Source organism: Excalfactoria chinensis, chromosome Z, assembly GCF_039878825.1.
Source record: "Excalfactoria chinensis isolate bCotChi1 chromosome Z, bCotChi1.hap2, whole genome shotgun sequence".
Classification (NCBI taxonomy): Eukaryota; Metazoa; Chordata; class Aves; order Galliformes; family Phasianidae; genus Excalfactoria; species Excalfactoria chinensis.
Genome location: NC_092857.1, coordinates 28,466,823 through 28,481,043, shown reverse-complemented (window position 1 = coordinate 28,481,043; position 14,221 = coordinate 28,466,823). Strand labels below are relative to the sequence as shown.

The 14,221-nt window shown below is 34.4% G+C and overlaps 1 protein-coding gene across 22 annotated transcripts in view; it reads left to right on the top strand.

Moving 5' to 3' along the window:
- The window catches only part of PTPRD (protein tyrosine phosphatase receptor type D), a 1,083,558-nt gene that overhangs the window by 538,858 nt on the left and 530,479 nt on the right, over positions 1-14,221 (top strand). For all 22 annotated transcript variants that reach the window (XM_072360023.1, XM_072360013.1, XM_072360012.1 and 19 more), the window contains one exon: positions 9,978-10,000. The gene's annotated coding sequence lies outside the window, so the exon portion shown is untranslated. The remainder of the gene's footprint in view (positions 1-9,977; positions 10,001-14,221) is intronic.

Sequence of the window (14,221 nt, the reverse complement as noted above, 5' to 3'; positions counted from 1 at the left end):
AAAAAAAGCAGTCTCAACAAAAGTTTCATCACTGATCAAGGCAGGAATAATCCATAGTCATAATCAGCATGTTTTTCATGTGCAATATTGAGATTTTATCTCCTCTTACAGTACACAAGAGTTTTCATTGGGCAGAGCTCATTCAATTGGAAGATTCCCAAGTACTAACTATTGCTAAATATGTAACCTAGTGTTTGAATGTCCCAAATCCACTGCACTCAGTGTAGTATTAAACAGACCACTGTATTATTCAGTTTTCCCAAAGGCTGATGCTTAAAAGGGCATGTGATATATCAACTCAATGAGCCATGTTCTTTGGCTCAGGTGTCTAGGTTATTTTGGAAACAGATCCCATTGTCTGACAATACTTTCTGGGATGTCATGTTTTCAGTGCCTAGGATAATATTTTGGATGATGGCATGTGGCATAGGATATGTTTACTGCTATTTGGTTGTTGCTTTGTCAATGCTTCCTTCCTTAAAAAGGGATTTCAGCTACTTGCCTTCACTGTCCACTAGATCCAAGCTAATGGCCCCATTATCCCAGCATCACAGCATCCAGGTGACAAAGCTGACATCCACCTGAATGATCACAGAATCACAGAATCACAGAATTATAGGGGTTGGAAGGGACCTCTAGATCATCGAGTCCAACCCCCCTGCCAAAGCAGGCTCCCTACACCACGTCTCACAGGTAGGCGTCCAGGCAGGTCTTGAATATCTCCAGAGAAGGAGACTCCACCACCTCCCTGGGCAGCCTGTTCCAGTGCTCCGTCACCCTCACCGTAAAGAAGTTCTTGCGCACATTCGTGCGGAACTTCCTATGCTGAAGTTTCAGCCCATTTCACCTAGTCCTGTCCCCACGCACTACTGAAAACAGACCAGCCTCGCCACTATGGCTCCCACACTTCAGGCATTTATAAACCTGGATCAAGTCCCCTCTCAGCCTTCTATTCTCAAGGCTAAACAGACCCAGTTCCCTAAGTCTCTCCTCATAGGGGAGATGCTCCAGGCCCTTCACCATCTTTGTTGCCCTCCGCTGGACTCTTTCCAAGAGATCCCTGTCTTTTTTGTACTGGGGAGCCCAGAACTGGACACAGTATTCCAGATGAGGCCTCACCAGGGCAGAGTAGAGGGGGAGGATCACCTCCCTTGACCTGCTGGCTACGCTCTTTTTAATGCACCCCAGTATGCCATTGGCCTTTTTGGCTACGAGGGCACACTGCTGGCTCATGGCCAACCTGTCGTCCACCAGGACGCCCAGGTCCCTCTCAGCAGAGCTCCTCTCCAGCAGGTCTTCCCCCAGCCTGTACTGGTGTATGCAATTATTTCTACCTAGATGCAAGACTCTACACTTGCTTTTGTTAAACCTCATCTGGTTTCTTACTGCCCAGCTCTCCAGCCTGTCCAGGTCTTGCTGAATGGCAGCACAGCCTTCAGGTGTGTCAGCCAATCCTCCCAACTTCGTGTCATCAGCAAACTTGCTGAGGGTGGTCACTATCCCCTCATCAAGGTCGTTGATGAAGATGTTGAACAAGACTGGACCCAGCACAGACCCCTGGGGGACGCTGCTAGTCACGGGCCTCCAGCCAGACACCGCACCGCCAACGACAATCCTCTGCACTCTGCCAGTCAGCCAATTCCTGATCCACTTCACCGTCCACTCATCTATCCCATACTTCCTCAGCTTTGTTATAAGGATGTCATGGGGGACCGTATCAAAAGCCTTACTGAACTCAAGGTAGACTACATCTACCGCTCTCCCCCCGTCCACCCAGCGAGTGACATTTCATAAAAGGCCACCAGGTTGGTCGAGCACGACCTCCCCTTGGTGAACCCATGCTGAACCCATGATGGGTTTTTTTTTTTCATATCTCAATGCTAACTCATAGTTAGGCTTTTAGGTGGTTATTTTTTATTTTATGAATTCTGCCTCTTTCAGAGCATATCTTGTATTAAAGAAAACTGAACTTAATATATTTAGACCCAGTGAGTGAGTGCCACTTGTGATCAGCTGCCAAATGGCTTTAACTTCATTCACAAAGATGCTTTGGTCCCAGTCAACCAGCCTCTTTTTTTTTTTTTTTTTTTTTTTTTTTTAACCAACCATCCATTCATTAGTATATCCATCCAAACCACAAGCAGAGAATTTCTTCAGAAGAATACTGAGAGAAAAATAAGTGTCAAATACTTTGCTAGAGTCCAGGTAGCAATACCCACAGACTTTCCTTTGTCTACTAAGCAGGTCACATGGTAATAGAAAGGAATCACACTAGTTGGGCATTTGTGTGTGATAGGTTCTAATTCTTAGTTTTACAAACCACTGGATATAGTTAATTTCTTACTAGATACATTGTATCATATAAATCAGATTATAGAATAACAACAATAATATAGTGTTTAATTAAGTTACTTTTTATTATTATTATTATTATTATTAATTTCCAAAGATGTATGTTTCCTTATTCACAGATACATTTCCAACTTAATGTCACACTGTGGTGGGAAGGCCATTTTACACTTTTTGTCAACTTATCTCTTTGAAATGATTCCAGTGTATCAGTTCAGCTGTGGCCAGCATTACATACCTGTTTCATGAGAATAAACCCTTACTGAAAATTATACATATATATTCCTTTATATATATATATATATATATTCCTTTATATATGTATATATATTAAGGAAAGGAAATATCTTTCATTTTAGCTTATCTAATTGTCTTCATTCACTTGATTCCTATCAAATATGAACCAGACCTGCTCTTTATTTTCCTATTGTAGATTTCCTAAAGGAGTTTAAAAGGATTTTCTTTATCAGTTTGTGTTAGTCTGATTTTTGAAGATTGATTTTATAAATGTAACTGACAATCTCATAATTTCCTTATAGTATAATATATGACTGATAATTTTTTTATATTTGTGTATTTGAAAATACAGCTGTAGTTATAACAAACAATTTTAATTGGAAGATTAAAAAGAAATACAACACATCTTAATTAAAATAAAAAATGTTTTAGCATAGATTTTATGTAAGCAACATCCAAGTCTCCAGAAATATTCCCATTCTCACAAAAAAATAAAAATAAAAATTAGTTATCATCTCTCTGTCCATTGTTTAGAGTTCACTTGCTGATGAATATGGAGAATACCATAATTAGTAAAGAACTTCTAATGTTTGTTTTAACTTACTCATATTATTTTATCTTTCATTTAGATGTAATGTACAGTTAATATACATATATATATTTTAATGATAACACAGGCAGCTAAGTGTGTTAATTAATACCATGATCACACTGTAATCTTAAAACTTTTGACTGAACTAAATTCTGTTTAGATTTCAGTTCCAGGCACACATTCCAGCTATTCTAGAAACTCAGTGCTTATGTCACACTTTCTGTAATAAATATATTACTGTCTAATGTATACCCCTGTTTTCATATAAACTCCATAAAGCTTAGTGACTATGATTCAGAGCTTCTTTGTCTCCCTGATGTGTTTGTCCTACCGATGAATCTTCGTGGTGGTGTCATAATTTTCATGTAGCTCTTAGATTTCACAAGCCAGGCAATGTCATCATGTAAGATAGCTGATAACTTTTCTGATCTTATTACTGTTTTCAATTTCCCTTTATTCTCCTAATGCAAATTTAACATCTATTTGATACTTTCCAATGTAATTAACCAGTTCAGACAGATGAATCCATAAATTTTAGAAATATATGATTGTCTTTTATAAAGAATTTTTCTGATAAAGGCTCTCTTTCTCCTTTGCTTAGCCAAACTGTTTAAAAAATAAAACACAGAAGTCATCAATGGGAATATTCTATCAGTAGACTTTGCTGCAAGAACTGAAAAGGAAACTTTGATTTACTGAGAGATCTAGTTCTTTTTCATATAAAAATATATAAATTAATTAAATAAATAAATTAAACAGGTTCTATATTATTTTTGCTTCCAAGAGTTCATGAGAGTTTGAGACTGGTCTAGCCTTTTTTGCTAAGAGAAGTGACAGAACTTTTTATTCCAGATCTCTTATGTAACCTAAGTACATTTTCCAGTTTGCTTTGAGAATTAAAATACTGATTTTAGAAACATAACCTGTTATATTTTTGTGTCAGTCATGGCATAAAAATAATATAAAGTAATACAAACAAACAAATAAAAAACCCACAAGCACACAAAAGAGATGTGTAACTAAGACTCAGATAAAGCAAACATTTTATTAAATTTAATAAAACAAATAAATACAATGTGGAATTCAAGTTTTAATTGCTTACTGATAGACTATTCTATTGGAAATATTATTTTGTGAGTTTTTTTCCCTTATTTGCTTTTCTGCAGCACAAAAAAGAATACATATGGTATACCAAAAATATCTCAACATAGGAGGTAGTTAAATGTCTGATTCAGGTTTTAACATTAGCTAGAAGGTAACAATCTTTTAAGTAGGCAGTGACCTAGATATTGTAATTCATGAACATTGGCAGCTCTCCAAACTTGAAAGTTATTTATATCTGATATCTTAAATATTAAAACAGCAGGCCAATTTTGTATGTATATATAATATGTATATATTACATATATATATGTATACACATATATGTATGTATTTAGGTAATCTACCTCCTTATTACTTAGCCACTGATAATAAGAGTTTCCCATGTTACAAACAGGTGAGATTACACCTGAAACTATTTTAGTTGAACATTAGACAAAATGAACCTGTTCAAAAACATTTATACTTGATTAGAAAAAGCAAAGAACAATAAACATCCAACAAAAAACAACATGTCCCCTCTGAAAACAAACAAACAAACAAATCACACACTCACGCATGCACACACAAAGATGAAGAAAAAAAGGAAAGGAAGGAAGGAAAAGAAAAGAATGAAACTAAAAAGACACACTGAGATCTGTTAATATCCGAATGATTAACCAGATGGTGATTTTTCACTCTTTATGTTAAACTTCTAAGCATTGCCAGAAAAGACATTAAAGATCATTTAGATCTAAACCTTCATGCCACTCATGAGATTAGGTTGTCCAGGGCCCCATACACCGTGGCCAGGGGTGCATCATCCATAGATTCTTTGGGCAAGCTGATCCCATGTTTCACTATTCCTGAGTAAATACCTTCCTCTTAATATGTAATCTAAATCTCCTGTTTTAGTTTAAATCAATTCCTCTTTGTACTATCACTATCCACCAGTGTAAAAGTTGGTGTTTATCTTGTTTATATGTATGCCTCAGACAATGGAAGGCAGCAATGTGGGAGCTCGCCGAAGTCTTTTCATCTCTAAACTGAACAAATCCCTCTTCCTCAGCCTTTCTTAGTGGGGGAGATGCTATAGACCTCTAATCATCTCTGTGGTCTTCCTCTTGACCTGATCCAACAGTTCTACAATTTTCTTCTGCTGGGAGCCTCAGGCCTGGTTACAGTACTTTAGATGGGCTTCATGAGGATAGAGTAGAAGGGAATAATCACCCTCCCTTGCCCTGCTGGCCATCCCTCTTTTGATGCAGGCCAGAACACATTTGGGCTTCTGGGCTGCAAGTACACACTGATGGCTCATATCTAGCTCTTTGTCTGTCAGAATTCCAAAGTTCTTCTCCTCCGGGCTGCTGTCAATAAGGTCTTCTTCCAGTCTACAAACATCTACCATTGCCCTAACTCACATGCAGCACCCTACACTTGGACTTGTTGAACACTGTTACATTCATGTGTATTCACTTCTCAAGCTTGCCAAACTCCTTTTGGATGACATCTCTTCCTCCTGCATCAATCAGAACACTAAGCTTGATGTCACCTAAAAATTTCTGTGATTATACTCAATCTTGCTAACCAGGTCATTGCTATAGATGTTGAAGGTCCTGAGACTGATCTTTGAGGGACAGTACTAATCATGAGCCTGAACCTGGACACAGGGACATTGACTGCAATTCTCTGGCTGCTGTCATCTAACCAACTTCTTTACCAATGAATAGTCCACCCTTCAAATTCATCTATTTCCAATTTAGAGAAAAGAATGTGGCTTTGCAGAATTCCAGGTAGAACATGTTGTTTGCTCCTTTGTCTGCTGATGGTATCACTCCATCCTTGATGACCACAAGACTGTCAGGCACAATCTACCACTGGTGAAACTGCATTGATTGTCACAGATCACTGGCATTTCTTGCGTGTTCCTTAACATGTCATCCAGGAAGATCTTTCAGGCCCAGAGGTGAGGCCCTTTCTTAAAAATAGGAGTGATTTTTCCTTTTTTCCCCTCTCACACAGAACCTCTAATGTCTATGACTTTTTGAATGTTAGTGCCTTGGGAACTACATAATCCAGTTATTTTATGATCTCTAAGTTCATATTTTCAGACCCCATAGATATTCCATCTCAAAAAAGTGATCGTGAATTCACTCTTTGATTACAGTTGGACAGATATTAATGGTGTTTACATGTGTGTTTGTAATGTAATTGAGAAGTAAAAGTTATAGATAGGAAGAAATATATATACATATATAATTTTTCCTGGTGCATTAAGGAGAAAAAAAATATTCTGAGAAATCATTGCTGTCTTTAGAATTTTAAATTACAATTTCTTTTTTTTATTTTTATTTATTTATTTATTTTTTTTTTGTGATGCAATGAGCAGGCAATTAGCATGTAAACTCAGAAGGTATTCAGGCTAATCCAACAAAGTCTGAAGTCTACAAGGCTATACATGACAATAATGAGACCAACAGACTTTTCCATAAAGAAAATGAAATTGTTAACTGATAGGCTCAATGAGGGCTGACTATCAGCCACTTGAATGAAATTTGAACAAAATAAAATAACTTAGATGATGTAACACCCTATTAAAATCTGCTGATTGATGAAGAGGTCAGGAATATAATCTAAAAACATACAACACGCAGTCTGCCCTATTTATCTTTCTACTGCAATATTGTAAAATCTCCCAATGTATTCCATGTATTCCATTATCTCATTAAAACTTTTGTAATCTCAATCTTTGATAGTCAATATTTCAGTAACAGAGTATGTAAAATATTAAAATTGTTTCTAGTGAAGAAAGATTTCTTCTGAAATTATTTTTGTAATTTACTGCATAAAAACATTTCTGTGGAGCTCTGACCAAGAGTAGAACCACAATTGGTATAGTTTGGAATTAAAAATGATTTCCACACTTATCTACCTATGATTTTCTGGCTAATCTAAGTAAAAACAAAGTATGGTTCTGCTTTAGAAAAGATCTAAGATCTGGTCTGTATCAGGATAAATCAAGATTAAAATATGTACTGGAGTGGGAAGGGAAAGATGGAAGAATCCTGACTTGCTAAACAGAGCATTTTTGAATCATGGTAGTTTGATACTTTCCCTTAAGATAAAATAATTATTATTATATTATATACTTTTATAATATAATAATAGCAATAATAATTAAAAAAACAAACAAAACAAAACAAAAAAAAACACAAAATCAAAATGTGCCTCTTAATATTTAAGTGAGTTTTTTTTATTATTTACTTGTACCTCTATGAGGATAATTATCATGTCTTCCTGTGCTCTCTGGTATGAAACCAAGAATGTAGCTACTGAGCCATGTATCTCCGAAGTGTCACTAGCATGCTACTGACCATTAATTTTACTTAGTTGATTGATTGATTGCTTGATCAATTGTGAGTGAGTGAATGAGTGAGTTTGCTGTTGCTTTTTAACTTTTCAGGCGTACTATTGGAACCTTCTCAGTCTTATATTACTTAGAAATCAGTGGGATCTATACACAGGATGGTATTGAGCTAGATGATCTTGTTCCATTTTCATAATAGCAGTTTTTCCTAAGATTTTACAATGTTGTGATAATGTTATGTAACAGTGTAACAATGTTATGATACAGTTACAGTGCTGATTTAAAATGTACCCGCCACATCCCACAAAAATAACTTTTCAGTAACAGCTCCCCCTGGTTCTAAGCATACAACGATTAAGCAAGCAAGCAAGAAAGCAAACAAATAAACAAGCAGAAATAAATAAATAAATAGGCACGATCTAAAGTTCAAGTAACAAAAATAAGTTTAGCAATCTCACAATATGAGTTTGGAACAAAACTAGAAGAATTCAATAAAGGAAGTACTAAAAGATTAGTGAAGTTTGTTGGATTTTATTTCACTAATTTTGCTAAAATGTTCAGCTACATTCTCAGCCACATGTGAAAGGAGTGTTTTTAAAGACTATTGAATGCATTTCTAAAGCAAGTAATTAAATGCAGAAAAATCCCTAAGACTCAGTAAAATACTCTTGAGAGTTGATATTGGGTGGTGATAAGTTTCATTGAGTCTAATCAACAGTTTGAATAGATGTGATGAAATTAAGATTTTCACGATGGCAAGATTAGCACAGGTCATCAAAAACATGAAATTCTAGTTTCACAGACTTTCTACTTTTTGTTGATCTTTGATGATTTTTCTGACATTATTACATCTTAAGTTACATTGAGACAGAGAGAATATATAAAGGCAAAGGCTTTTTGTTGTTGTTGCTGTTGATCTCCTGCAGAGTTGTTAATAGGAATGAGGATAGTCTTCATCTGTTTCATTTAAATGTAAACATGGAGTAGTTTTCAGTAGAAGTCTGAACCTCCTGCAGGCTACTTCTGAGGGCACTGTTTCACAGAAGATTAAATTACAACCATTTGTTGCTAACTGCAGTATAAAAATCTGGATTTGAAGATGTTGTCGAGTATTAACTGCTGTTTCAGAATAAAATTAAAAAAACAGAAATAATTGTGATGCTGATCACATGTTTTGTGGTTCTGTTTGTTTTCTTGACTAATTATTATTATATTATTTTCTGTATAGAGATTTTATGCAGTAATTTACTAATACCTGCAGTCACTTACTAAACATTTAATCCTTCTCCGTATTCCCGAACCCACAAAAATATACCAAAGAAATGTTCCAGTTCCCAGAATTTTATCATCTAACAGTAAACATTAAAGAAGAGTTAAATAAACTCTTAATATATAGCAAACAATAAAATCCCAGGATGATACAATCTGTTGACAAACTAGATTTGATGTTGCAAAATGCAATTAGATATGAGTGTCCTATGTTTGATCGAGTCTGATGACAACATCAACAACAACATCAAAATAAGAAGACTAAATTTTACTTTGTGTATACTTTTTTTTTTTTTTTCTCTGTTCAAAACTTGCCCTTGCCTTACAAAACCCACCTTTCTTCAGACCTCATTAAGATATTCTTGTTTCTTCATTAGTATGTAATTAAAGATGAGATAGTAAGCTTCTTATAGCAATAGAATGTTTTGAGAGATAAATAGGCCAGGAATTCTTAGGTGGCTAACTAAATTTAAATTTTTATTTATTTATTTTAAATTTCATGAAATTGTACTTCAGAGTAAATAAATTTAACTTCCATAAATATTGTTAAAGGTATATTTTACAGTTTCTCTTTCCTGACCATTGCCCCTAATTTTACCAATAGGCATAGTATATGCAAAATATTTACTGTACAGTGAGTGTAACAGTAGCAATAAGGTCCAAAACAACATCAGAATTCCCAGAATCTTGGACATGGAGATCATTAATTATTTAATGACAGGAATAAAACTGCAGGCAGGTGACTGTTTCAATAAACACATTGAAATATGTTTAGATTTAAACATGTGTATTTTTCAAACAGGATCACAGATTTTCTTATGTTTTCTTTGCTAGTAAATATATATATTTCAATTTGTGTGTGTCAACTGTTATCAAAAATGCCTTAATAAGTTACAAAGACCTATTTCAGATTGAGGCTATGTGCAGGAATACACTGTATGTTCTCCTTCATTTGGATGATATAGGGGAAAGCCTATAGTTTTTCTTATTCTCAAATTTGTTGTGTTGTTATAAGTAAGTGAAACGTTTGCTAAACAAATGCTTCCTACTCAGAAATCTGCTTTGTTTTCTCTTTTTTAACAGGAGTGGGAATTCAAAAAGTTGAGGTAGGAAATTAATTGTTTTCATTCAACTAGCTTATTTATGAGCCCTTTTATGATTTTTATCTAGTAGTTAATTCACTATGATGGTTTACAGTGAAGTTTTATGATCCACTTCTTGCAAGTGGTTTGTTGGATAAAATGTTTGTGTAGAAATAATGACTATGTTTCTTGATTTGCCAATAATTATGAAGCACAATACCATATTTGAAATTTTCTTGTGTGTTGTTTTTATGTATCATCTGGATCTCACGATGACAGAAATTCTTTAAGGAGCTGTAATGAGTGACCAGTGGAACTCACTTTTGTCTTTGCAGACCTCTGTATTTTCCTATATGCCAAGCTGGATAGAAGGTGGTACTGCAGGTTAATGATGGTGCTGAACCTGCTTTATCTAGACAGATTTGCAAAAAAACAGTGTTTAGCACAAATTACACACTAAGTATATTTAAGATCATCTTCGGTGCTGGAAACCTTTATTAATTTACATCATAGTGTTGAGAAATTCATTTGTTTCAGTGGAATTGTCTGTAGAAAAATGGATTTTTTTAATACAGATATTTCAAATTTTTAAATTCAGTACTGCAGTAATAGTTTGGAGTTCCATACTTTACTAAGCAATCTTACCCCATCAGTAATTCATTTAAAACAAAACTAGACAACATTCATAATATTTAACTTCTGTTGTGGAACTTCATGCCTTCAGGATATGTTTATGGTTTTGTGGAATTATGCAATCTAGATTACATTCTGTAAAATGTCAAATGTTTAGGACAAACATACTATGCTGACAACAGTTTACTGTAGATGTAAATGCTAGACAGAAGATAGCATAGGGACACTTACAGAAGCTATGATTTAACAGCCCCATAGACAAAAGATGTATTTTTTCCTCATTTATAATATTTTTTCTGTTCTTGATGTAAGTTTGGTCTTTTTTACCAACTTTTTTTTTTTTTTTAAATACAGTTTGCTTATTTGAGTGAAACATATATTTTACTCTTTTCTTTTTTAATTTCATAGCCCAAAGATTTTTTTATGTACAACATCTACTTTGTGAAAATACTTTTATGAGCTGCTGCTATTCTAGACATCAACATTTCCTCTGACATGACTCATGTAAAATATTTTTTGAATGTACTTTAATAGAAATGTATATTTATAGCATATAAAAGAGAAAAATAAGCTGTATTTTTTTTAACCCTTTTTACAGAGAGTTAAATGATCCCAGCCCTGTGTTATGCTCCTCTTTCATTACTGTCATTTGTTGAAAACACTTTTGTTACATCTATTTTCAAGAATAATTAGTAAGAACTATAAGAGAAATAAAAACGTGTAAGTGTAGGATAAGTGCAAGAATGTTTTCTTTGTTTGTTTTTTTTTTGTTGTTGTTTTTTGTTTGTTTTTTTTTTTCTAATGATAGATCACTTCTTTACTAATATATGTGAATTTGGTTTTCAGTGAGCAGATTGAGTTATGATGATAACAGTCTATCATCCAGGAAATTAATCTGATATTATTTTGTAAAAAATTTTTCACCTCATTTCAGGAAATAATCCCAAACAAGAGTAAATTTCAATCAAAGGTAGTATCTTCTCAGTGTCTTGCTAAGGGACTAAATCTTTCTAACTATGTTTATTTCAGGAAAGAAAAAAAGAATAAATCTATTTTTAACAGCATTTCTGCTGAGGTTACTCCTACAGTTGTATTCAGGTGTATAAATCTTCTATGCCTTTCTGCTCATAGGTCATTATAGAGTGACAGAAAGAAAATTCTTTGCTCCTGGGAATGAGGTAGCAATGTGATACAGCATTGGTGAGAGGCCAGTCAGATCCAGTTCAAATTACCTGTTGTTTTCATGGTATTACTGATTTAAAAACAGGACTAACTGAAACAACTGCAAACAATGTTCAGGATTTTCATATGACTGAGAAATGAAGGACAAAAGCAGAACTGTCTCTCTTGCAGCAGAGAAATACCAGGTTGTCAGGCACTGTGCCTTAACCACAACGTAGAGACCTTCAGATTCAGCAAACTGTATATCCTCGTTTTCAAAGCACACTGAGACAATGGATTATGTTCTTTTCCTGTAGAGAAAATATCAAAGAAACATAGAATCACAGGGTTGGGAAGGACCTACAAGATCATCTAGTCCAACCGTCCTCCCATAACCATTGCTACCACAAGCTACTAAACCATACCTCTTAGCTCCTCATCAAGATGCATCTTGAACACTGCCAGGGATGGTCCCTGGGCAGGTCACTCCAGTGCCTGACTGTTCTCTAAGAGAAAAAGTTTTTCCTTATGTTTAATCTAAACCTTCTCTGGTACAATTTGTGGCCATAACATATGAATATGGACCACACAAATATGCTGGATGTGCATACGCCTCTTGAAAAATATATGTATATCGCACAATATAAAATTTCCATGTCAATCTGTAGCTGTACATCAGTCTCCCCTTTCCTTTTATCAGATGATCACAGTGGAGATCTTAATGCGTAAAAGTTGAAAATCTAATATGAATGAAGCTGCATCTTTGTCTAGGTACACCTGAACAAGCAAAATTACACACCACTTTTGCAGATTTAATTAAAAGTTGCTCCCAGTTATTACAACCAACAGCTATTTGTGTTTTTTGATAAAATTAAGGGATTTAACAATTTAAGACCTCCAGGATGGGGCAAGGTTAGCTCATACACACATTACAAAAATTGATGTTCCCATGTCTTATAGGATCAGTCCCTGCATTTGGGACAGAAGTTAAGTCTTTTGAGCTGATGATGTACCAGAATACAAATCATATACATGATGATATACACCTATATATGTATTTTTATCTCATAAATTCCTTACTCTTAACCTTTTAAACACAATACGAGACATTAACTGAATTAAATAAAGCTTTTTTTTTTTTTTTTTTTTTCTTTTTATTAATCCTGTATGCATCTTTAAAGTTATCATTCTAAACAAATGTATTTATACAGACAGTCTGGGCAGGTGTGTGACAGAAAAAGGTCAAAACAAAACACCAAAATACTTAACAAATATATCTGTGCACTCTATCACAAAAATACTTTTGGTTGCATAGCAACTGTCTTTTTAATTACTACTTGCAATCTAGATGTTAATAATATAATTAGTATTTTTCTTCATTAAATTGTTTCAACAAATAAGTTTAATGAATTCAATTCACCACTTGTTTATAAGTGGTCTTTTCTTCCTTCTTTGCCCTTCCAGCATGTTTAGCTATGCAGTTTAAAAAAAAAAATCTCAGAAACAAAACAAACAAACAAAAGAACACACAAAAAGCACAACTCAGTCAAAAGGATATCATTTTGGACAGCCTTGCTACTTAGAGACCTTGCAGTTCAAGAAAACATTAGTGTAGCTAGTGGTTCTATATAAATAAAACTGGTACATATGGAGTAATTTGCAGAACTGGAACTAAACCCAAGATTTTCAAAGGCAGAATTCAGAGTTACTTGGTGTGTTTAGAGTGCTCTTTCTGTTGTTTGCTTTTGTATTTTTTTCAGACTATTCAATTTCAAGTAATTAGAATTGCAGTCCTTTGTGAAAAATCCAAATCTAATGCTTTGTGTTAAAGTGCTGGTGAAAAAACAAATAAGTTATGTGAGGAGTAGTATCAAAGCAGTTACAGAACTAATGCTATATTTACTCTGAGGAGCTACACCTGGTAAAAGCTGCCAATTGCTCTAAGAAAGGAGAAGTCAGTGGTAGTATGCAAGATTCATGTACTGCCCCAGTGAAGATACACAGGCGTATTAAACTACTTAATCTACTTTCCTTCCCCCCCCCCCCCCCAACCTTTTTTTTTTTTTTTTTTGATCAGAAGGAAGATAAAGGAAGTATTCCCTTTTGATATTTTTAAAATGTTAACTAGTTCACTTAGAAGTAGTGGAGTCTGTACTGGCAGTTGCAAGAAATTTTCACTCAGCAGGAGAATAAAGAGTTGGAAATTGTGTATTCATCTTCCTTCTTTAATTTTTAAAGCTCTTAACATTCCTACAAGACTACTTATTTTCACTACCCTTTTATGATTTGAAGAAATATGCTTTTCTCTCATGTTCATCAGAATTGTTTTAATAGAAGACAAATCTTCATGTTACAGAATATTTGAGTATCTGAAACAGAACAAAGTATAAATTGTTTATGGAAGTGTTCTGATATGTTTAACCATTAAAGAAATATTTTTTAAGGAGGCCT